Source organism: Amblyomma mixtum, chromosome 3 (assembly GCF_055824585.1).
Source record: "Amblyomma mixtum isolate Tamu chromosome 3, ASM5582458v1, whole genome shotgun sequence".
NCBI classification, from domain to species: domain Eukaryota; kingdom Metazoa; phylum Arthropoda; class Arachnida; order Ixodida; family Ixodidae; genus Amblyomma; species Amblyomma mixtum.
The window spans coordinates 184,825,705-184,849,936 of NC_143014.1; the positions used below are offsets into that span (position 1 = coordinate 184,825,705).

Consider the following 24,232-nt stretch of genomic DNA (forward strand, 5'->3'; position numbering starts at 1 on the left):
TCTGGCGCGCAATACTCCGTTTTATCGTCCGTCACCTGATGTCACCGCAGTGTACTAGTGGTAACGGTCCATGGTAGCTACAAGAACCCCTTTTTCAGTAAAAATGACCTTTTTATCATTGGGAAGTGGAAACCCACCCATCTGGGTCAACTTAAATGTGTCCTCCGTGTCCACTTGTCACTCTTAGATATGGGAACCCGGGACAATTTTCTTTTTGCCAGCTAAAGATGGAAATCAATTAATCTTTACTGCATCGACTATAAGAAAATTTTACGGGCTCACTGCCCACTGACAGAGCTACTGTGTAAACGCTAAAGCAGAAACTACGTCGTCTGCTGGCAAATACCGCGTCTCCATTTGGGCGCGTTAGTGCTTGGCAGCATTTTAGGTCTTTATTGCAACTGACAAAAGCTCGAAGCATAGAGCCACTGACAAGGGCCCAGTAGCGCAACTTGTACATTCGCGTTAAAGGTAGGCTATATCTGTGTTCATTTGTAAGATGCACAACTCTCAGACACGATTACTATGTACCAGGGGTAATGAAAGGTAACTTCAATAATTATTTTTGATTTCCATAGAAACGCGGAATGAAAAAAAAAAAACAATTTCATCGGTTTTCAATATGTTCTACAGCATTTGCAAAGCAGTGCCTCAGCGCTTCAGCACTGCCTGAATTCAGGAAGAAAAAACACTATTGAGGTCGGTGCTACTACCAGCTATGCACCACTGCAAATCATCCTCCATGCTGAACATCGTCCGCTAGAGTTTCAACTCCGCTTTTGAACTTCTTGTGCAATTTCTAAACCTGCTCAATTTGCAGACAGGCGTCCCGATACAGTTCCTTGATTCATCGATGATTATCAGTTGGCTTATCACCCTCGCTTCTCAGAAAGCAAATACCATGCGCTGCTCCTTTTCTATGGACAATTCCAAGGAGACAGCCGTATCCCAATGCTCTGATGACATCACCTTTCACATCAGACTGATTGACAGCAACGCACTTTTTTTCCCAACCTGGCGGCAGGGAATAACAAATCCAGAGTAGAATCGTGTGCGCCATGATTTCGATTTTCAATGGCCACCTTACGCTGCTTTTTAACGCGAGAGCGCTCAGGGGCTCGTGAGGCGGAAACGCCGGCGTCATCGTCCTCATTGTCGCCACGGTCTAACGCTACCGCGGCTCCGCTATGCTCCGTCGCGTCGTTCGTGAGGGGAAAATCCCAGGAGCACCAGCGGCCAAGGCCCCCACCCCCTCCCCACGCGCTGCTGCCGATAAGCAGTGAATCGGCACCCCCTACTCGGCACCAACTATTTCCGACGTCCATAAAAAATCATTGGGAAGTACCGAACATTTGAAGTTCCCACGGTGATTTTGAGTGTTCAGCGTCATGGAGCTTGTGTTAGCAGCCTTGCAAACTAGAAGCGTTTGTCCCCATTTCCTGGGTTTGTAGTACAGCGAGAAATGTCGTTGCGCAGACTTTTTTTTGCGGAGCAACAATTGTTCGCCAAATTCTCAGCAATCGAACATTTTCCGGCTAGTGCTTCCACCCCACTGCTGTTCTCGGCGGCGAACTCTTCCAAGATCCAAACTGTCCTTCTTTAAATGGCGAGTACTGGCGCATTATGTACCCATGAAGTCGGAGCTGTCATTACGATATGAATCTTTAGCCTGGATGTGTGTTCGCCAACCATAGTCAGTGCAGCAAGCTGACCACACAATTTGTTATTGATTCATATAAGCTCATAAACGTCCCAGAACTTGATCTAAAAGAGACTGCGAACCCAGAGAAGGTAGGAGGGAAGTATGATGTTGAGTCGATCAAACAAATAAACAAAAAAATCTGAGTGTTCTTCACCGAATAAGTCTAAAATGTGCAGCAAGATTTCAATTAACGGTCGCCATCTCTTAAGGCAAGGGGCCATTCTACTGTGTACTTGGCTGTTTTAACAATTATCACAACACACTGACATTAACTGCCTGGTCTTCGTTTTTTGCTGTGCTGGATAAGGCCTGCGAACACATGGCACAAGCATGGCGCTTTGCATCCGCGACGCATATTAATCAGATTAGCCAAGCTTCTGGTAAGGGATCTACGTGCTAACAACAAATTCGTTCCTTGTTCAACAAGACTATAAATATAATTTCCGAAAGTCCGACATTTGCGGAATTAAAAAAAGAATCCGTCCGCGACAGGACTCGAACCTGCAATCTTCTGATCCGGAATCAGACGCCTTATCCATTAGGCCACGCGGACAAGCGGTGGTGCAGACGACAGCCGCTAATACAGTAACTAAAGCATGTCTGGAGGCTGCGATGTTTTTGTTGGCGTGTGGTGTTAAGGCGCCGCATGACCTTTACGAAATCCCAAGACAGGAAAAACTGCGTGGACACTTTGACAACTAATGTGTTGCGAGGCGAAAGCCGAAGTCACTGTGCCGTGACGACTTCCGGTAGTTGTGACGTCACACCTTTCCCGTGGCTATGTCGATACCCAAATTATACATCTTTCGAGGATCTTAAGTTTTAATCACGCTTAATTACACATTTTTCCATTTAACTTGACACAAATTTGACGTCTTTCCGACCATTCTGTGACAATTTTCACTATGCCGTGACGACTTCCGGTGGATGCGACGTCACATCGTTCCCGTGGCTATATCGACGGCCGCGCTATTTCGACGCAATTTGGACATTTTTGCCTATAATTAATTAACTAATTAATATACAGCCATCAAACTTGGATTACAGGTTCATTTTTTGCTCCTCTATGCGGATTTGTTACCCGCCGTGTTCAGTGTTTTTGGCTCATTTCACTCCGGGAAGCTTGATCATATGTTGGCACACTTACTCATGAGTGCACTCATTTCGCTTCACCTACATCAGTGACCACGAGTGGGAGTACACGTGGGTGTGAATGAGTGTGGATGTGAGTGCGAGGTCACGAGTGTTCGTTTGGCAGTTGTTAGGGGAATGTAGACTGATGGCAGGATGCTATGGCGTTAATTATGCTTTGTTGCCAAATCCCGTAACTTTAGACCAACTTTTAGCGAAAGGTTAATTGTTCATTTAAACCGAACAAAGAAGCAAGCCAGGTGGATACTGACACACTGATAAAGCTATCTAATTCAGGCCCAGGTACCGACAAAACAACTCATTATATTCTCTATGTATCTGCCCACCATTATCAAAAATATTTCTTGCAGAGCGGTATTAGGATTTCTTCCCGGTACTTTTGCAATCCCGATCATTTCCCTTTCCGTGGATGTAGTCTCGCGATCTTGCACGCAGACTCACAGACACGCTATCATCGAGGCAAATTCATTACTGATACTTAAAACGCCGTCGCCCGCTACTGAACGACCGTCTCTCAGAGTTGACACTTAGCCGCCTCCTCTAATCTTTACATGCCACCTCACACAGCACAACCCAAGCTCCAGTAAAACTTAACACCTTATCTCACGCGAACTGTTGTCAGCAACAAACCACTCATCGTCTGGGCAGCAAGCGTGGCAGCACACGTGCTTCACGTTGGTTCTAACCTGAAAAAAATATACGACAAGCGAGTGCTTCCTCCGAACAGCGACACTATATAGCCCAAAGATCCCGGCACAAGTCCATGTGGCTCATTACTGCGTCCGTGCTAGGTCTGCGCAGAATTAAAAATTCATGCGATCCGCATTGCGCCTTCTGAGGTGAAATGGCTAACTTATACCACAGGGTATGGTCATGCCAGAAAAATCCAGAAATTGCGAGAATCAGTACCCTAACAACTGAGGATAGGGGAGTGGCGCTGTCCAGCTCAAACCCGGAAGAACAGCTTTGGCTGGTGAACCGGCGGCAAAAGTCAATGGGCTCCTGGAATAAGGATCCAACCAACCAGCCTCGATTTATTCTTTGCATTAATGTTTTTCTCACTCACTATATGTACACAAGCCAGGCTACGCTAGGGGAGGGTAGCCGGACCAAAAGCCGCCCTACCCAAGAGCATCTGTGGCCACAGCTGTAAATCGATGATCCCCTCCGTTGTCCATAAAATGAAAAAAAAAAGAGCTCGAAGAGAACGCCGCCCACACGGTCTTTATCCCCGCCCGTGTAAAAGTCTCTCAAAGGCGGAGGAGCGGCTTCTCCTTCGCCTGTATACTGTTGCGACCCGGGTAGCATGGCCGGAGACCGGTGATGGGACGAGGAGGATGGGGGACTGGTGTCGGAGGAAGGTAACGAAAAACTTTATACACTTATTTACATTATTTACAAAGAGGGACTGATAATGGCTCTCAGTGGAAGGGGAACGTCTTCGTCAACCGTAGTCGACTGGAGCTAGCAGGCTTCTCTCGGCCACACTCACAGCCGAGTTAAATAGTGTTCGGATTCCCCAGATTCCTGGCTGGGGAATAAAGTTCGAAGAGCACTGTCCAATCGGATGGACCGAAGTAGACGCTGGTGTTACCACCCACGGCAGGGCTGTTTCACTCTCTCGCAGCTGGGTCTATGGGAAGGGGGAGATGCTGACTAATCCAGCCCGGCTGGAAAGGAATCTCCCGCAGTCTTCCAGCGGGTGAATGAACTTGTTTCCCCGCCGGGTGTCCAGAACACGAGTCGGGGACACAGAAGTCTTCAATTAACAGCCAGCGTGACTGGCGCCGCCACGTCACCTCCGCTTCCGCTGTGGTTGCGCTGACAATACCTCCTGCGCATCTCCTGCCTTCGTCGCTGCTGCCACGGTCACCTGCACTCCGCTACACTAATCCACTTAGGCTCGGAGGGGGGCATTCCAAGCACCCCACTGTACCACCGCCGTCGCGAGGTCGTCGGCCTTGTCGACTATTCACGGTAGCTGCTTGATCGGGCCCACGTGGCCAGAAGTACGGTCACGACAATACTAATACTTTGCTGTGCCCGGCAGCTCTCAAACACTTCGACCCTTCTTTCTCGGGCAGCTGTCCGCACTGTGCGGATAAGTCTTCGGACATCTACCACATGGTGTGGGCCTGCCCCTCCAACCCTGCTATCCCCCCTCACCCTAATCCAATCCGGGAGGACTGGGAGGCGACCCTGCTCGGCTGCTCTGACCTGTAGGCCCAACGGGCCTTGGTCGCGCGAGCCCGGGGGCCAACGCCACTGGGGTCCCGAACTAGGGGCCTCCATCTAGTACTTGTAAAAGCTGGCCCCCTCTGGGCCAGCTCGTACATAACCTCTTTAAGTGTATCTGTATATAAATGTTTTCCACCGCCACCAGCACCACACGAAAACACCCGCGGCGAACTTTGGCGTGAGTGTATGAGCGTAAGTGGAGGTCAACGTGAGTTGGTTTATGGGCTTCAACGTCCCAAAGCGACTAAGGCTATGAGAGACGCACAACGTGAGTTGATGTGGGTGTGAGTGAATCTTTGTGAATGGGTGGATGTGGTGGGTTGGAGTGAGTGGATAGAAGAGAAAAATATTATCGATGACCAATGTGATTAATGCGGTTGAGTATGTGTTAGCGTTGGCAGAGAGTTATAGCAGAGTACTTCAATAGCGATCTGCTACCGTGATTCGCTGCTGCATGTCGCCAGTGCGTATGCGCTGATCGGTCCGGACGCGGCAGGACGGACGGACGGACGGACGAACGGACTGATTGATTGATTGATTGATTGATTGATTGATTGATTGATTGATTGATTGATTGATTGATTGATTGATTGATTGATTGATTGATTGATTGATTGATTGATTGATTGATTGATCGGACGGATATGGACGGACGAACGGATGAATGGATGGATGGATGGAAGGGACGGACGGATGAATGAATGGATGGAATTAAGGCTACTTGGATGGAATTAATTTGGTAGTTTAAGGATTAAAGTTGTGTTTAGTTTAATTTAACTAGAGTTTTATTCCCATAAGTGCTGAGGACAGGCCACCGACGAAAAGCTAAAATATTAGCCGGAAGGAATCTGTGGCCTCATACAAAAAAGGTAGTTATTAGTCTCGTTTAAAAACGAGACTTCACTCCCGCGTGGTGCCAACCGCTTTAGCCTCGGTATAGCATGAATTAAAATAAAGGTTATTGCTCATACTGTTCAGGCTGATGCGAGTTGATGGGGTGGGTAAGTTTGTAGGGATATGCTGATCACTGCTGGTGCAAGACAAGGCTAATTAATATCGATGGAAGAGGCCTTTATCCTGCGGTGAACGTTACACGGCTGATGATGATAGTCCACGTCATAGCGCTTATAGCTACTTCCGGCCATCGTGCTCAATTTAAAGGGATAAAAAGGAAAAATGAATGCAATTCCAGCTGCAGTATTTCTCATGGTAAAAAAAAATGAGCGGCTAAAAATGGGAAATGACCGTGATAATCAAGCGCGAATAAATTATTGTCACTCTTCGCCTCGATCTTTTCAAGCACCATTTTTTTCGCGCGGTTTCTCTCATCGTTCGTGATTGTCATCCGCGTTATTACCTCCCTGATTGCTCGCATCTGCGGGCGGATGGGAAAAAAATTAATTCTTCTATCGCTAATTACCGGAGATTGCGGCCGCGAACGATCACTCGGCCGCTCTTTAAGAACAACGTGTTCCCTCACTGCCTTTCTCGCCCTTTTTGTAAGCGATGACGAGCTGCACTTGGCTGGGCCTTATCCGCGCACATACCCGTTCTAGCGTGAACGGAATGTTTCCGCTTGCTTTGCGGGGAGTCACCGGAAAACAGGACGAAGTTAAACGATACCAGTCTGCGCTTATTTTTTATCCCTTAGTTAGCGTTATGCAAGACTCACACCGAACGAGAACGTGACAATGTGTTCCTAAATTGTTTTATAATTAAGTAGTGAATTCTCACTGCGTAGCCGAGAGCACAGGAGCCTTAATGCTTCTGCTCATCCGGGCTATTACCGGAAAATCAATCATGAGCGGCTCTCAATCGCTTCACGTAACGTTCGCCCAGATCTCTTTTAGTTCATTTTATGGTCTGCACGTTTTTCGTGTTTCGCTCCATTTTGGGCAGTGCTGAATGTGTTCCTTCCTAACAAACGTCGCATACGTTCGAAAGTAACTGCTAGTAAAAGCTCCCGGTAAAATCTGTCAGACACTTTTAAATCATGTAAATTCAAATGACCACATGCTGATATTTGAAACAATACTCCGCTCTTTTAATTGCAAAGTTACAACTTAAAATAAAACGCCTTTCTTTTACTGTCCTTATGCACTAATTTCTGCCTTCACGTTATTAAATTGAGTTCGAATGATGTACAAAGGAAACACACGAAGCAGCATCCGCTAGAGGAAGGTGATTTCGACATAAATTAGTTTTTAAAAAGTCAGGTTCCAGCTGCTTTCGCACACACGCTTTCCCTTATTTTCTTTCTTTTTTTACGGGTATGTATGCGCTGGAGCGAGTGAATTCTTTCGTGTTCGAGCTGTTGCCAGGGTAATAACAATTTCCTCTCATCAGCCTTTTCTCTTTTTTCTCGCTCCCGCTTTTCACGCCCACTTGGTTCCCTAATTGGTCATACGGGAAACGCAAGCGAAACGAGCAGAAGTATTTTTTTTTTTTTCGTTCGCGGTTTCAACGCGTGCTGTCTCGCTCAGGAGACGCCACACTCGAAAACTTGTCGCGCAAGCGGACGCGCTCAACTCATTTCTCTCGCTTGAGCGCATGCGCAAGCTAGGACAAGTCATTCGAAAGCTGCGCATTCATCCTGGAGCTCGTTACTCAGAGAGCGATGACGTCTGCTTAAAGCTTTAGTTTTTTTTTTTGTTGTTTTTATGGGGTTTAACGTCCCAAAGCGACTAAGGCTATGAGAGACGCCGTAGTGGAGGACTCCGGAAATTTCGACCACCTGGGGTTCTTTAACGTGCACTGACATCGCACAGTACACGGGCCTCTAGAATTTCTCCTCCAAAGAAATTCCAGCCGCCGCGGCCGGGATCGAACCCGCGTCTTTCGGGTCAGTAGCCGAGCACCATAACCACCAAGCCACCGCGGCGGCCTTAAAGCTTTAGTACTAAATGATTTGTTGAAGAGTTAACCAAATTTGGTCGGGCATGCGATCCTATTTAATCGCTTTTAGGAACATAACGAACTCCGTGGACGAACTGACCTGTCCACAATTCAGGGGCTTAAACTACATGCCAGCAGCTTTGCTTTTTGCGGTCGTGTTGGTTAATGGCTGATAAACTGTAGCGCAGCAGAACATAAAGACGTATAAATGGCACATACATGCTGTATGGTAGTAATCCATGTAGGAAGCCGAAGACGACGAGATTGCTGTAATGCAGGAATTCACCACAAAACCCTGGCCAGTCCCCTCCCCCGTGCGTATGTGCCATGCCTACAGAGGTCAACAACAACTGACACTTGCTGCAGGTCGAGTTGCTGTCGACGGCGTAGGTTTACCTGATAATATGGTATTTCCATAATATATAAGTCACTGTCTCTTTAGTAAACGTCTGACCATGAGCACGGATCATAATATCTGCGCAAGCTGGTGAGATGTCGGTGCTTTTCAAGCGAAAAGGTTGTCGGTGCTTTTGGACTGGCACGTAGCGGGTAACTTTCGGGGCGAATTTGACGAGTAAGACTCCCATTGACTGAGGGCCTCTGGGAACGAAAATGAAATATTAGGAGGCACTGCTGTCCGCGGCATTCACCAGAAATCTTAAGCTCACCAGGCCGAAATCTTTGGCAAGCGATAAATCTGAAAAGCGGACAAAAGAACAGAGGTTTCAGGTCAAAGCTTGTTCTCATTTACTCATAAGCAATCAGCAAAAAAAGTACCCCACGCACGAATTTATTCCGGAGCAGAGCTGACGAAACGTGGGCGGGAAAGCATATATACTTCATGCTTAAACGCCCACATGCACGAATGGGCAGAAAGATGGCAAAAAACCACGCAATGCCAGCCGGCTGAAATGCTTGCCATATCGGGACAGAAAAGAAAAAAGGCAAGGAGTTAGGAGTAGCAGGGTACACAGATCAACCTTAAGCATACACGAAAAAGTTACCGAAGACACTTTGGAAATTCTAAAGTGTGCTTGGCGAAAGCCTTGTGGTCAACCCACCGCCGCTTTTCCGAATCGCTTGGTGCGTGGCGGGCTTCCCGCATGTGCGGTTTTTATTGTCTTTGGTTACTGCGGTCTCTCTTTTGATTGCAGTGTTTTAGAGCGAGCTCTTTGGCGCCCGTTTCGCGGCGTCGCCGTCGCCATTGTCTTTCGGCGTTCATTGTGTTCATTGACGTTGGCGTTGACGTTTTACACTCCGATCATTTTAAGGAAAGGAAGCGCTCATAACTGGCTCCCTGGGTCAGTGGACGCCTGAATCGCGCTTTTGTGTTGTTGTTGCGGCTGCAAGAGCCGTTTCCTAGCAACCGTCACGGTGGACACCCGAACCGCACCGTACAAGAAAGGAGGCAGTCGGAGTGAAAGAAGAAAGACAAAGAGGAGCCGTAGTGAAGGAAATGAAAATTCTATTTGAGGAAATGAAATTACGCAGTAACTGTCTCGCATCTCTCGGTGGACACCCGTCATCCGTTTGCAGAGGAAGGGAGGAAGTGGGAGTGAAAGAAGGAACAGAAAGAGGGCTCGTAGTGAAGAAAATGAATTAGAAGAAAAAAATTACGGAGGAGGTTGCGCCGCTGCGCGGAGGAGAGGCCACAGTTGGCACGATTCCAGCGCACGGACGGGCACCGTGAGCATGAGCCATTAAAGGCTTCAGCCTTCATGACTTTGTGCCCTTTGTTGTAATAAAGAAGGCGGTCTTAAACGAATACTGCATACACGAATCCTGCGGCTGAACTTTACCTCTTCACTTGGGCTATTTGGCCAACTTTGCAGCTGCAGTTAGCCGCATCACTGTCACGCTCATTTGTTTTCTCAAAGGCTTCCGAAGCACTCTTGTCTGCATTTTCCTTCGCTGATTTCTTTTCCTCTCCACCCCCGTGGCTTGACCGACCGGTGACTCCAAGCAGGAAGCTCGCACCGCTCCGAACGAACAGCAGGAACGGCGCGGTAACCGCTCCCGCTGATCTGGCTTGGTCAAGCAGTGTCGTGAATGCAGTTAACAAGCAGACGTTTGCCGTGTGGTTTGCTGCGCTACACATCAGTGGATTTGTCTACCGTTCATGATACTAAATAGGACCTAAATGGTGCTGGCGTGTTTAGGCGTAGCTGGTTTCGTACCCAAGAAAGAAAATATTGTCACGTGATGGTAACTGCAATCCGGAGAGCAGAAAGACAGCGAAAATGGCGTCTAAACAACACTTTTTATTTTGGCTGACTTGCGCCCACAAAGGACTGAATCACTCGTCGGCGGCGTAGCAGCAAGAGTATTCGGCGGTCGTCTAACGGAATGCCCGCCGCTCTCGGCCGCGCTAATGTAAAGCTGATAGCGAACTTTCGAGGTAAAGCGGACAAAGTTACTAGAACATTCTGGAACAACGTAGACTCGGCTCCGCCTGGATGCGATCAATCGAATAAATCTGGTCGCGTCTTGCATCACAAAAAGAGCGAGAAAGTGCCGTGCCAATAGCTTTGAAGAATGAACAGACACTACAAAGATTCGGGGCGATATATAAACCTTGTACACATTTCAGTTCTACTGTAGAAGCGCTATTTTTGCACTGCATACTTGAATCTCTAACAGATGGAGGGCTTAAGAGACGAACAACAAGGATACTGATGTAACTGGACGTTCCAATACTCACAAAACATGCGTATTTGTTTAAGGTTTAATTTCTGTCACTTTTGTTCTGTTTAAACAGACCAGTTTTTAAAAGGTAGGCTTACAGAGGTATGAAATTATGTACGTAGCCCGAACAGGTTCACGCCACACTAACGAACTTCACTGATCTGTGTTTGTAGCAGGAATGTCTTTTTTTTTTTTTTATCCACTACCATGACCTCGTGGGCAGCATTTCTCGGGTCGAAGAACAACGTAACCGGCACGCGGCGTTGCATTTTGACATACCGTGCGTCCAAAACCCTTGCAATAGCCTTGCATGAAACGAACGTTTCCGCTAAGTACTCTGCATTTTTAACTACAAGAACTGAAGTGCAGCGCGATTCTTGTCAAATTTTGTTTCCGTTTTATTGTTTTATTACGTCATTGTCTACCCGGATCTTCCATTCGGTGAGGCGGGCAATAATGCCCGAACAGAGTCGTTAGAAAAAGGACCGTTACCTTAAACCGACCCAGATCCATTAATGGCACGACCGCCCAAGTCCTGTGCCTTGAAAATGCACCGAGGCCAACCATTAAGCAGTACGTTCCGAATGTTCTTTCGGCGTTTTCTTTTCACGAAAGAGATGAATTTGTGAGGAAGAAAACTGCAATGACGTCTTTATTTTTATTTCCCCCTTTGAACTACCAGCCCGCCAGGGCAAAAGCCACGCATTTCAGTGATGTATAAATCTCCGCCACTCACAGCGAATCAATGGCAAGGGAGGCGCTCAGAAACAGAACTGTTCGAAACCGAAAATAAAACGAAAGAGACGCCGACTGCGTGACGCTTTTCGCCAAGGACTTTGTTGTCGTAATGGACTCCACTGCTGCTCCCGACAATTTTATAACTCGAGAGAGGGAGTATGGCTGGCGCTTCAGCGAGTTGAGCGTAACAGGGCAAGGTGTTCCTTAGAATTGGCGAATCCGGGATTGCTGCGTGCGACGGCGTACCAGAGGCCATGCCGTCAGAATGCGCCCAGCCAGCGAGGATTTGCATTCTGATAACATCGCCTTGGCATCTCATGGCCGTGCTGGCTGCATCATCTGTGGAGATGTACAAGTAGGCAACGTCAGCCTAGAATTCGAATAGCTGCAAACAGCAGCACACATTTTTGAAGGCAGAGCTTCACTTCGCGTAATCTCACTCATTACCGGACTACAGTCAAAATGTCACTATACTCTTCGTTTCAAACTTGTTTGTAAAAGCATCCGGCTCTGTAGCCCGGCTACAGTTAAAGTTACTTCTTTTGCGTCAGGGGAAAAATGCGACGTACATAAACCAAACGTAACTGGACTTGAGCGCTGCATATTACACGGCCTTAACCTGCTTGGCTAAAAAACGGAAGCTGCACTTACCACGCCACTTTTGTCCGGAATGCGACCGTATTCCGGACAAAGGTATACTGTAGATGGAGCTCTCGTTCAGAAGGGATGCTGGGAAGCGATCGACCCCGGATTCTCGTATAGAGAAATGAACGAGCGAGAAAAGCAGACTGACAACAAGGCCGTGACCTTTCTATACCTTATTGTCGAGTACAACCACCTGGATGACATCGGTACTTGCAGAACTGCAAAAGAAACCTGGAATACGCTGCAGGAAATGCACTCAAAGTTTGGACTCTTGCATATACTCCACCTGATGCGCGACTTTTTCAACGTAAGAATGAGGAGAGACGAGTCAATGCAAGATTACCTATGAAGATTGATGGTGCTGCACAGGAAGTTGTCAAATGCATGCTATGCATTTACAAACAGAGAGGTTGCATTAGTGATGCTAATGGGGCTTCCTAACACATACGAACCGTTCATTATGAATTTGGAGCAAGACTAACAAATCCTCATGACCAAAGCAGTGAAGACAAGGCTGCTGATCGAAGAAAATAGAAAGCTGCGTCATAACGAAGATCAGTTAAGCGATAAAGAGAGTCAGACAAAGGCCCTGATCACTAAAGCTCGATTAAGGACTAAGAGCAAGAAACCCAATGAGAAGGTGCATCATAAACTCACTGTCAAGAAGGACGAGAAGGTTTGTCAACGCATCTTAAGTATGCGACAGAAGAAGGTGCGATGCTTTGCTTGTGGCAAAATTGGTCATATATCCAAAGATTGTGACCAGTTTCAAGACGAAGGGGATGACCAGAAGAAGAGAAACTCATCACAGGCAAGGATTGCAACACAGATGGCTTTATGTGAAAAAATGTGATAACGCCTCCTCCTCATGTGTGGCATCTTGATAGCGGTGCTGCAGATCACATGACATCGCACAAGGCGAAGGTCACTGACTTCAAGCCATGCGAGTCAGGAGTGGAAACTGCAAACAAAGAATCCATGAGTGCCATGGGGAAAGGAAGAAATCAGATTCAACTATCTGAAGAGTGTGGTGGGTCACTTATCACGCTAGAAAATGTCCTTTGTGTGCCTGACTTGAATGGCAACATATTATCAGTCGGAAGAACTGAAGAGCGAGGTTTGCACGTGATGTTCACCGGGGGCAAAGCCGAAGTTACGAAGGATGCCAGTGAGCTGATTCTTACTGCAACTTGAGAAGGAAGACTGTACTCTGTCAAAGAAGAAATAATGTCGACGAAGATGGCGAAGACAAAAGACACAGCTTTGTGGCACAGACGACTAAGCTACTTTCACCAGGATGCTGTTCGAGGCCTCTGTGGAGCTTTTGAAGACCCCGTGAAGGACAAATGTGACACATGTTTTCTGGGAAAGCTAAGGCGAAGCAGTTTCCCAAAGGACGAGGCAACACGGGCTAAGATTACACGGGAGCTGGTGCATTCAGATGTGGTTGGAAAGATCACACCAATGACTTTGTAACATTCACAGATATACTGTGGTGTACCCCATGAAGGCCAAAAGCGAACTGCTTCAGTAGTTTGACAAGTACAGACGCATGGCGGAAAATGTGCACACCACGAAGGTGAAGACCTTGAGCAGTGACAATGAAGGAGAGTACACAAGCAAGGAGTTCAACAAGTACCTGGCCAAGCATAACATGAGGCACCAGCTGACCATTCCTGGCACGCCTGAGCAGAATGGAATCGCAGAGAGAATGAACCAAACATTGCTTGACATGACGAGTGCCTTCTCATCAAATCAGGTGTCACCAAAAGGCTCTGGGCTGATGCCGTTGTCACTGCAAGTCACATCAGAAACAAGTTCCCATCGAAGGCAGTTGAAGCAGAGTCACCAGAAGCTCTGTGGTCAGGGGAGAAGTGAAACTCTACCACCTGAGAGTGTTTGGGTGCAGAGCATGGAGTGTGCGAAACAGATTGTGCAAGGGGAGCAAGTTGGACCCGAAAGAAGAAGAGTGCATACTGGTTGGCTACTTAGAAGGAGTGAAGGAGTACAAGCTGTTGAACCAGAAGGAAGATCGCTTCTTTTCAAGTCGGGACGTTACCTTTAAAGAAGAGTCCTTCCCATGCAAGCTTACCCAAGTTGCAAGTAGCAAGACTGAAGCACACAGCGACACTTATTCCACAATCACGTTACAAGTTGAAGACAGCTTGAGCGAGCCACATGATGTTGGTAGTTCAAATCGCAATGATACTAATTACAACTATGCTGAAGAAGTTGGCTCATCAGCTGATGAAGACGAAGCAACTACACAGGACAAAGGAGCTATGCAGCGACTCTCCAGCGTGACAAATTGTGATACACAGGCACTAAGACGGTCGGAAAGACTAACAAACAAGAAACCACGTCAAAGTGAATGTCACAGCTGCTGCATAGCCAGGCAAAACAGCCAAATAGATCCAGAAACTCTACACAAAGCCTTATCTGCACCAGACAAGGAGGAATGGAAGGCAGCTATACAGAGTGAACTGGACAGCCTCGAAGCTTCCAATACATGGGAGCTAGTGCCACGATTTAAAGACAGACAAGTCGTAAAATGCAAGTGCGTGTTCCGCAAGAAGTGCAACGAAAATGGTGACCTAGAGTGACACAAGGCACGGTTGGTTGCATGTGGATACTCATAGATGAAATGTGCCTATTACAAGGAAATATTCTGTCCTGTAGTGAAGCTGAAGTCCGTCAGGACACTGCTGGCCATAGCAGTTGAGAGGAATCGGAAGATCCACCAGATGGACTCAACAGCAACATACTTAAATGGCATTCTGAAGGAGACCGCCTACATGAAACAGCCGCAGCCTTTGAATGACTTAAGAAGGATGAAGTCTGCCTTCTGTAGAAGAGCCTTTACGGGCTACGACAGTCTGGAAGGGAGTGGAACCTTGCTTTGGACAAAATGGTCAAGTCAGAAGGGATGACAAGATCAAAAGTAGAACCCTGTATGTATGTCAGCAAGAAGAAACTCATCGTGGGAATCTACGTTGATGACTTGCTGGTCAGTGCAAAAGATGAGAAAGATATTGCCGACTTCAAGAGCTGCTTGGGTCAAGAATTTGATGCAACAGACTTAGGTGAAGTTAGCCACATTCTTTCCATATGACTGAAGAAAGAAAAAAGATAGAAAATTAACACTGGACCAGACGGCCTGCGCTAACGACATACTGGAGACGTTCGGCATGTCAGACGAAAAGGCAGCATCATCTCCTTTGGATCCTGGAAGCAAGTTTCAAAAAGGAGACAACAGTAATCCATCAGGTGAGGACCTGCCCCGCAAGTACAGACAAGCAATCGTTGCATTGCTTTACCTCGTCGGAGGCACCAGGCCGGACTTGGCTTTTGCGACTACTTACTTGAGCCAATTCAATGAACATCCCACAGAAGAGCATTGGAATGGCAAAAGGCATATTCTTCGCTATGTTTGAAGTTTGAAAAGTTTATTCGGCCATATTTACAATATGCCCCCGGGGAGAGGCAAAAGGAGGCACACAAAGCATGCCTCCTGACGAGGCCTACACACCAGCTAACACATCAGGACACAGGTGACTAAATGGCAAATCACATATGCAATAAAAAAAACTTTACGAGAAAAGAACGACATACTTAAGGGTAGCAAGCCTAATCACAAAGAAACAAAGAAAGACACTCCTAAAATCTTAAGAAACAGAAACATGACACCGTTGCGCCCAAACTGTCTAACCAGAAAAATGCAACACAACTAACACTAGAAAATTGAAAATCTTTTGCAAAATTGATAACAGCCACTGGAGTACAAATATGCAAAGTAAAGTAAAGTGGTTTTTTGAGGAATGGAAATGGCGCAGTATCTGTCTCACATATATCGGCGGACACCTGAACCGCGCCGTAAGGGAAGGGAGGAAGATAGGAGTGAAAGAAGAAAGAGAGAAACAGGTGCCGTAGTGAAGGTCTCCGGAATAATTTCGACCACCTGGGGATCTTTAACGTGCACTGACATCGCACAGCACACGGGCGCCTCTTGCGTTTCGCCTCCATCGAAACGCGGCCGCCGCGGTCGGGTTCGAACCCGGGTACTCCGGCTCGGTAGACGAGCGCCTTACCACTGAGCCACCGCGGCGGGTACAAATATGCAAGAAAAAGAAAAATCCACAACACTGATAAAACAACAAAAAACAGTGGCAACCCACTCAAATAAACACAAAATTAAAAAACAGGAAAGAGCAACTTCAATTTTGTTTTAAAGGCAATAGAACTCGTAGCTTCTTGAGCTATTTCCACTAAAGAAGGGTGAGCATTACATAAAGCTGTAGTTTGATGGTTTATACTTTGCGTTCCATAATTGGTTCTGGATCTTGTGGTAGATAGAGAAACCATGCGCAATTCGTATTTAATGTTTCTAGATAGATACATATTTCAGAAAGAAGTGAAATCCTCCTTAATTTTATGAAAAATGTGAATCACTAAACTAAAGTTTTAGGAGTTAAGGAAACTGCGTGCATGAAAAGTTTTGAAGAGATTTGTTTCATCAGTTGTCCTTGGCACGTAGGGCTCTTTTCTGGAGAGATAATAATGTATGTGAATCAGCTTTATTGCAGGTACCCCATACTAGATTGCAGTATACTAGGTGGCAGTGAACCAGAGCAAAATATAATCGTTCTTTAACCTGTTCCGGCAGAAAGTGTCTAATTCGATAAATCACACATAACGATCGGGCCATTTTCAATCTGACGCTATTCACATGATCGGTCCACCCAAGATCACTGCGTAAATACCCTCCAAGAAACCGAACGCTATGCACTTCTTCAATTCGTAAGTTATTAAACTGAAGTGAGATGTGGTGAAACAGACAAACAATAATGCACTAGTCCACCAGAGAACTAGGAAGTGCATAAGTATTTTGTGACGCACACTGGGCTAGTGACAAGGCTGATAGGAAGTCATTCAGCGGGTACGGGCTCACGCTAGCTGGTGCTGCGATTTTCCTGGAGTAGTAAGAAGCAGCAAGGCACTGTATTGTCAACAGTCGAAGCGGAATATGTAGCAATGTGTCACGCCACAAAAGAAGTAATGTGGCTCCAAAATTTCATGAACGAACTTAATGCGCACTAATTCATGCATGAACCACAGATTTTAATGGCTGACAACTAGGGTGCAAATGCGCTTGCGAAAAGCCAAGTTACTTCAGATAGAAGCAAACATATTGACCTCAATTATTATTTCCTGAGAGAAAAGGTCGACGAGGGAAAGTTTCAACTTCAGTACGACGATTCTGACCTCTTCACTAAGGTCTTAAATGGAAGAATGACTCTCAAGCACTGTGAATGTTTGGGCATCAAAAGTGTGGGCCCGGTGACAGTACATTAAAGTGGAGTGTCAGTAGTGTAATATGGCCAGTCATGAGATGGCGCCATGTATCCGTCGGTGCGCCGTCACCGTTTCACCTTTTCAAAGCCACTCTTGCTTCTCTCCCTCGTTTTTTTTTTTTTTTGTTCTGTGTTATTAAACAAATGGAAGCTTGACAGCTGTGTGTCGTTTCGTTGGCTTCGTGCCAAATCCACTCAATCCGTGACCACAAAAGATCTGGTCACCCTGCGTACTCAACAAAACCAACAATGAGCGTCCGAGAGCTTGACCTAAAGAATAGTACATAGCCAGGAAAGAGAGCAAATAAGTATGAGGTCGTGCATCTTGAGACAAAAAAAACAAAGAACTGAGATCTGAGCAATCATTTTAAAACCTGTAGGCATGAACTGCTTGTTTTCCACTTCAGGCTGTGCTGTCCAGGTCTGGTGAACACGCGCCATGAGCATGACGCAATGCACCCTTGCTGCTTCCTGATGTTAAGCTTAAATAAGAAAAAAAGTTACGTCCGCGGCAGGACTCGAACCTGCAATCTTCTGATCCGGAATCAGACGCCTTATCCTTTAGGCCACGCGGACATGCTGCAACGTTGACAACAATCGTTATTTTAACAACAAAAACACAGTTGCTACAAAGCTCATGCTATTCCATGCAAAGTAAATGAATTACCAATTACAATGAATTACAATTAAAAATTACAATAAATTACCAACTAGCCCAGCAAGAAGTTCTCTTAAGCTATATTTAGATGCATTCTCGAAGATGTATCCCTGCACGTATGCTTGAAAAAAAACAACAAAAATTGACGTTTTCGATGCCGATGGTAGCACGCAAAAAAATCGCAAGGAACTTTAGCGGCTAAAGTGGTGAAAGGCGAAAGCCTGAGTGCTGCATTCTGCTACGCGATTGTTCACTTCACATTCTGTTGGTGCATTAATTAGCTGCCAATAAATGAAGCTTAATCTTTGCATTTACTAGTGGAACGCGGCAGCGTGTTATAGCGCTGCCAGGGAGTCCACGGAACGCCACCACCCGTTCGGCGCGATGCCTTGCCCTTTGAACGCAACGCTTTTTGAGGAAAGGAAATCGCGCAGTAATTCTCTGTCATCTCGGTGGACACCTGAACCGCACTGTACAGGAAGGGAGGAAGTGGGAGTGAAAGAAGAAAGAGAAAGAGGGGCCGTAATGAATAAAATTAAAATTGTATTTGAGGAAAGGAAATTACGCAGTAACGGTCTGACATATCTCGGTTGACACCAGTCGAAAATTGTATTTGAGGAAAGGAAATTGCGCAGTAACTGTCTCACATATTTCGGTGGACATCCGTCAAAATTAGCGCGCAGTGACGTCACGACCATTTCGACCAATCTGAAACGCGGACAAATTTGCTAACACGCCTTGGTCACGACAGTATGAGCCATTAAAGGCTTTAATGGCTCATACTGTCGTGCCAAAAGCTCAAGTTTGGGAGCGCGACGCCAGCGCCGCAGCAGCGAACCGTTGAAAGCTGGGGTATGAACCCCTTCTAGCCACCATAGTTGGGGCGCCGCCGGAGCAGGCGCTCTGCTAGCTTTGTGCGCACGTGCGATGGGTGAGTTGCTCGAGGCGCTATCTTCGCGCTGATAGACGCAGTCTCGGCGAAGTAAAAAGGAGGTAGTACGAAGGCCATAATGTAAAAAACAAACAGGGTGATCCACTCTTACCGTGAATACGCGAGTATGCGGCCGCGCTCTTCGGAGCGCCAGTAAGTCTGTCCCTACCGTGCACGAAAGAAGTGGCAGACGACGCGCAGGCAAGTCGCTCGCTGCTCGATTTTCCAGCTTTGCGATTGCGCAATTGAGCCGCTGAACCATTCAGCGAGGCAGTTGAGCTTTCGGCAACGACGCCGCCTGCGGACACGCCGGGCGACGAACTGCGCTGCTCCCTGGCTGCCGTAGTCGTCCTTAAGCGTAACCGTTTCACATTGATGCCGCATCTGAGGGCGCTTCGGAACTGGCCAGCGCTGTAGTAAAGGTGCTACTCGCGTCATCATTTTAAGGCGGAAGCCTTTAATGCCTCATCGTTGTAAGCAGCAGTTGTCGACAGAAATGTCACGCTTTTCAATTAGTCGAAATGGTCGTGACGTCACAGTGCGCGAATTTCAAACGGGGCCAATTGTACATGGAACCAATTAAAGGAAGTTTTTTTCCCGCTAGAGGGCCAACGGAGGCGCATGTGCTTCGTATGGGCTCCGCGTTCGAGCCCCTTCTGCAAGGAAAAAACCCAGGATACTTCGACTCCGACACACGGACAAGAAGCGTGAGTCTATACGGCACCTTTCAAGACCTCATTTAAGCAAATCGGAGCTCGGGCGACCGAGCTCCGACTGTCTGAAGCCAGCGTCGCTCCGGCGCCCTAGCTTACCCGAACGCCAGGCCTGGCGCGGCGCGAACGCCACGGCGGCAGTCATAGAGTACGCCGTAGCTGGGACGAACGCCTCCCCAGACGAATTCGAAACGCCCGATTGGAAAACGATTGTGTCTTACCGTAATCAGGACCCCAAAGCTGTGTCATTAACAGCTCAGAAGCCAAATAAGCAGACCGAAAAGTTGAAGGCGCAACCTCTCCCTCCACTCCATCCTAAGAAACCGCTTCCACGACTACCGGTGGAAGACTATAAGATAATCTACAGACCAACGGGTGGCGTAGACATCACGCGCTACACCGAGAAATCCATCAGGCAAGCTATCGCATCAGCTAGCGGCATTACCGCGACCGAGGCTGACAAAGACCAATCCAGAACGAACTGTACAAAGAATGTGTTCACCATATCGACGCCGGTGCAGGCAAACGCACTACGTTACGTCGCAGTCAAACAAATCAAGATGGAAGGCAAAGACATCATCATGACGTCGTACATCGCTCCTCCGGACAAGGCCTTGCAGGGCATCATCTACCGGGCTTACGATGGCGAAACGCAGCAAGAAATGATGACAGAACTTCGCAAAAGAAACCCTGAAATTGTCCAAGCACGAACCATGGGAAGAACATCAAAGTCCCTCCTGCTCCACTTCGACGCGGACGAATTGCCAGATAGCATCACATACTTTGGCGTCCTGTATCCGGTCTACCCCTTCATTCCAAAAGTAGAGGCGTGCACGAACTGCAGAAGAGTCGGACACAGAAGAGACATATGTCCAGAGCCACCGCCACAACGGTGCCCGTACTGCGGCAACCAGCACCTCAAAGAAGAAATCTGCGACCCAGTCTGCATTGCCTGCGGAGAAGGGCACCGCACAGGCGATAACAGCTGCAAGAAAAGATTTGTACGACCCCACACTAAAACGTCGGAGCACCAATCAAGATCAAAATCCCGGACCAGCGACCACTCAAAATCCACCCAAAGGAAGGACCGCTCGAGCTCCTTCCCGCCCTTGGACAGTGGACGCAGCAGCAGCCGCAGCGGACGCAGCAGCAGCCGCAGTGGAGGTGACAGCGGCACCAGCAGCCGGACGCAGAGCCCCGGACCGAAACAGGTGAGCTGGGCGGGAGTGGCCTCTCACGGAAAGGGGACGGAGCTGCAGTTATTACAGTCTAAACTCGATCAGGCACTCCACCATATTCAAATACTTACGGACCGCATCAAACACTTAGAACAGGAAAACAGTAAACTAAAAGCACCCGCCAAATCTAAGGACCCTCCTCCAAAACCACTTGCCATGCAGGAAGTTACAGAAATGGAAACTACTGTGTCCGCAACAGTCGAAACCCCAGTAAGCGTAGTAAGCAAGGAAGAAACACCTCGCAAAAAACGAGCAGTAGCTGATGTTAGAAATCCCTCATTGGAGGATAGAGTCCCAAAACTCGAACAAAAAGTGGAAGAGCACAGTCAGAAACTCGATAACGTAACACAAACAGTTGACAATTTATCACAAAGACTCGAACAACACATACAAGATGTAAATCACAAGTTCGGGGTAATCGACACAATTTTACAGGAAATTTTACGTCGGCTTCTCCCGTCAGCTCAAGGGGCGCCAATCGATCTATCCCAGCAAAATGGCCAATTCTAAAACCATAACAATTTGGCAGTGGAACTGCAGATCTATGCGCAACAAAAAAGCAGATCTGCAGTTACATATTCAATCGCAATCCGAAAAACCTGACGTAATAGCGATCCAAGAACCCAGAATATCTCGACTAAAACTGCCAGGGTACCGGGCAGTTCTGCCATGTCACATCACAGAACAACCTTTAACCACTACGATGGTACATAGAAACCTTACCGTGGTTAACCACGAAATTGACAACGTAGAGCTCGACTGTATATTAATCGAAATTTTACCCAGCAAAAGAAACTCCTCTTCTCTGTTCATACTGAACGCATACAGCCACCCCAGGGCGCAGGCTGGACCAGCAAAAGCCGCTATACTGAAAGCCCTACAAATTGCAGGCCAAAACCCAACCCTAATTGTGGGCGACTTCAACGCTCAACACGTGCAATGGGGACACGCAACTATATCTAAGAAAGGCACGGCCCTAATTGATTTTATCCAGCAAAGAGGGCTAACCCAATACACGGATCCCATGCAACCTACCAGGATAGGCAACAGCGTGAGCAGGGACACGTGCCCGGACCTCACGATAGGCAAAAATCTCCCAGACTTAAGCTGGAGCAACACCAGACAAAATCTGGGAAGTGACCATTATATCATAGCATCTCAAAAAGCCATTGCCAATCTCAAACCCAAACCCAGAAAAAACAAGATCACCGACTGGGACAAACTTAGGACGATCCGCGACCAAAATCAGGAACCGATCACAGACCTAGAACAGTGGACACAAACCCTCCTATCAGATGTGGGAAAGGCCACTAAAGAACTAGTACATGACCTAGGCGTAAATGCGATTGACAGCCGACTTACACACATGTGGGAGGCAAGGCAAAGCCTAGAAAAAAGATGGCTTAAACAAAAATACAACAAAAAGCTTAGAAACAAGATACTCACACTCACGAAAGAAATTCAACACCACTCCGCAGAAATCGCAAGGCAGCAATGGGACCATATCTGCGAAAATGTAAATGGCAATCTAGGCACGAGAGAGACGTGGAATCTTCTGCGGCATCTCCTTGATCCGGAATCAAACAAAGCTACGACTCAAAGGGAAATCACCAAAATTTTAACCATAGACCCAGGCACTGATCAAGACATTATCAACACGCTACAGCAGAAATACTTCTGCACAACCCGAGAGACGCAGTCACTACCAGATTATAAAGGACAACCTAACCCCCTCCTGGACGCTAACATAACAATAGCGGAAATAAGAGCAGCCCTTCATAAGATACGCACGACATCCGCCCCGGGAGAAGACGGCATTAACAATAAGACACTCAGAAACCTAGACGACGCTTCCATCACAGCCCTCACGGACTTTGCGAACGAGTGTTGGAGCGAGGGCAAACTCCCAGCGGCTTGGAAACATGCCATCGTTAAATTCATCCCAAAACCGGGCAAAAAGCTCGCGCTCGAAAACCTCAGACCTATTTCGCTTACATCTTGCATAGGAAAACTGATAGAGCACGTCATACTAGACAGACTCCAGTCTCACATGCACAAAGAGAATTTATATTCACACACTATGATTGGCTTTAGACCACATTTATCAACACAGGACAGGATGCTCAGACTAGCAAACGAAGTCCTATCTCAGGAGCAAGAAAGGAGCACCAGGGCAATCCTAGCTCTAGATTTAACAAAAGCGTTTGATAACGTCAAACACAAAGCAATCCTAGAATCTCTTTCACCGTTGAATGTGGGCGAAAGAGCATTTAACTACATCAAGGACTTTCTCTCCGATAGAACGGCTAAAATTCAAATTGACGCAATCAAATCCGACACCTTCAGTTTAGGAGACAGAGGAACGCCGCAAGGATCGGTCCTCTCCCCCTTCTTATTCAATATAACCCTCATCAAAATGGCACACGCACTCGCAAAAATCCCAGACCTAGAACACTCTTTGTACGCGGACGATATCACCCTTTGGACATCCAAGGGGAGTATCGCCACGATACAAGATACGCTACAACAAGCGGCAGATGTAGTAGTAGAGGAGGCACAAGCCGCAGGACTTGCATGTTCCCCCCAAAAATCTGAAGTCCTCATTCTACACCCAAAGCGTCAAAGGAAAAATAAAGCGCCTGAGATCAAAATCTACGCGGAAGGGGCAGCCATCCCAGAAGTGGAAACACTAAGAATCTTGGGAATGCTGATACAGTCAAACCAGAAAAACGACACGTTAATTCAGAAACTGAGAAACACTGTCAACCAAATCTCCTTCCTCATCAGACGCATCGCGAATAGGCGAGGAGGAGTTAAAGAAGCCGAGACCAGGAAACTATTACAAGCCTTCGTTCTTAGCAGAGTCAACTACACTACACCATACGTCACCCTCACAGTGAGAGAAAGAGACGACCTGGATTCTCTAATTAGGCAGTCCTACAAAATTGCGCTCAACCTCCCTCGTCATACTCCAAATGAAAAACTATTACAGTTAGGAATTCATAACACCTTAGCGGAAATGATAGAAGCACACCTCACCACACAATATGAAAGACTATCAGGCACTGAAACGGGACGTTTCATCCTAAAGAAAGCAGGAATACAATATGAAGGAATCCGTACACACACCTTGCCAATTCCAAGACACGTGCACGAACACTTAACAGTCCCTCTTCTGCCCAAAAACATGCATCCACACTACGATACGGACAGAAGAAAGGCTAGGGCACAAAAACTTCACGAAAGATTTTCAGTTCAGAAAGACACGGCGCACGTGGACGTGGCA

General features: G+C 47.2%; 1 protein-coding gene and 2 non-coding genes across 5 annotated transcripts in view; 1 reads left to right on the forward strand and 2 right to left on the reverse strand.

Moving 5' to 3' along the window:
* The window catches only part of Hasp (Hig-anchoring scaffold protein), a 498,754-nt gene that overhangs the window by 397,849 nt on the left and 76,673 nt on the right, over window positions 1-24,232 (forward strand). The window lies entirely within an intron of this gene.
* TRNAR-CCG (transfer RNA arginine (anticodon CCG)) lies at window positions 2,183-2,255 on the reverse strand. Its single transcript has one exon. It is a non-coding gene; the product is annotated as a tRNA-Arg (tRNA).
* Window positions 17,910-17,982, reverse strand: TRNAR-CCG (transfer RNA arginine (anticodon CCG)). Its single transcript has one exon. It is a non-coding gene; the product is annotated as a tRNA-Arg (tRNA).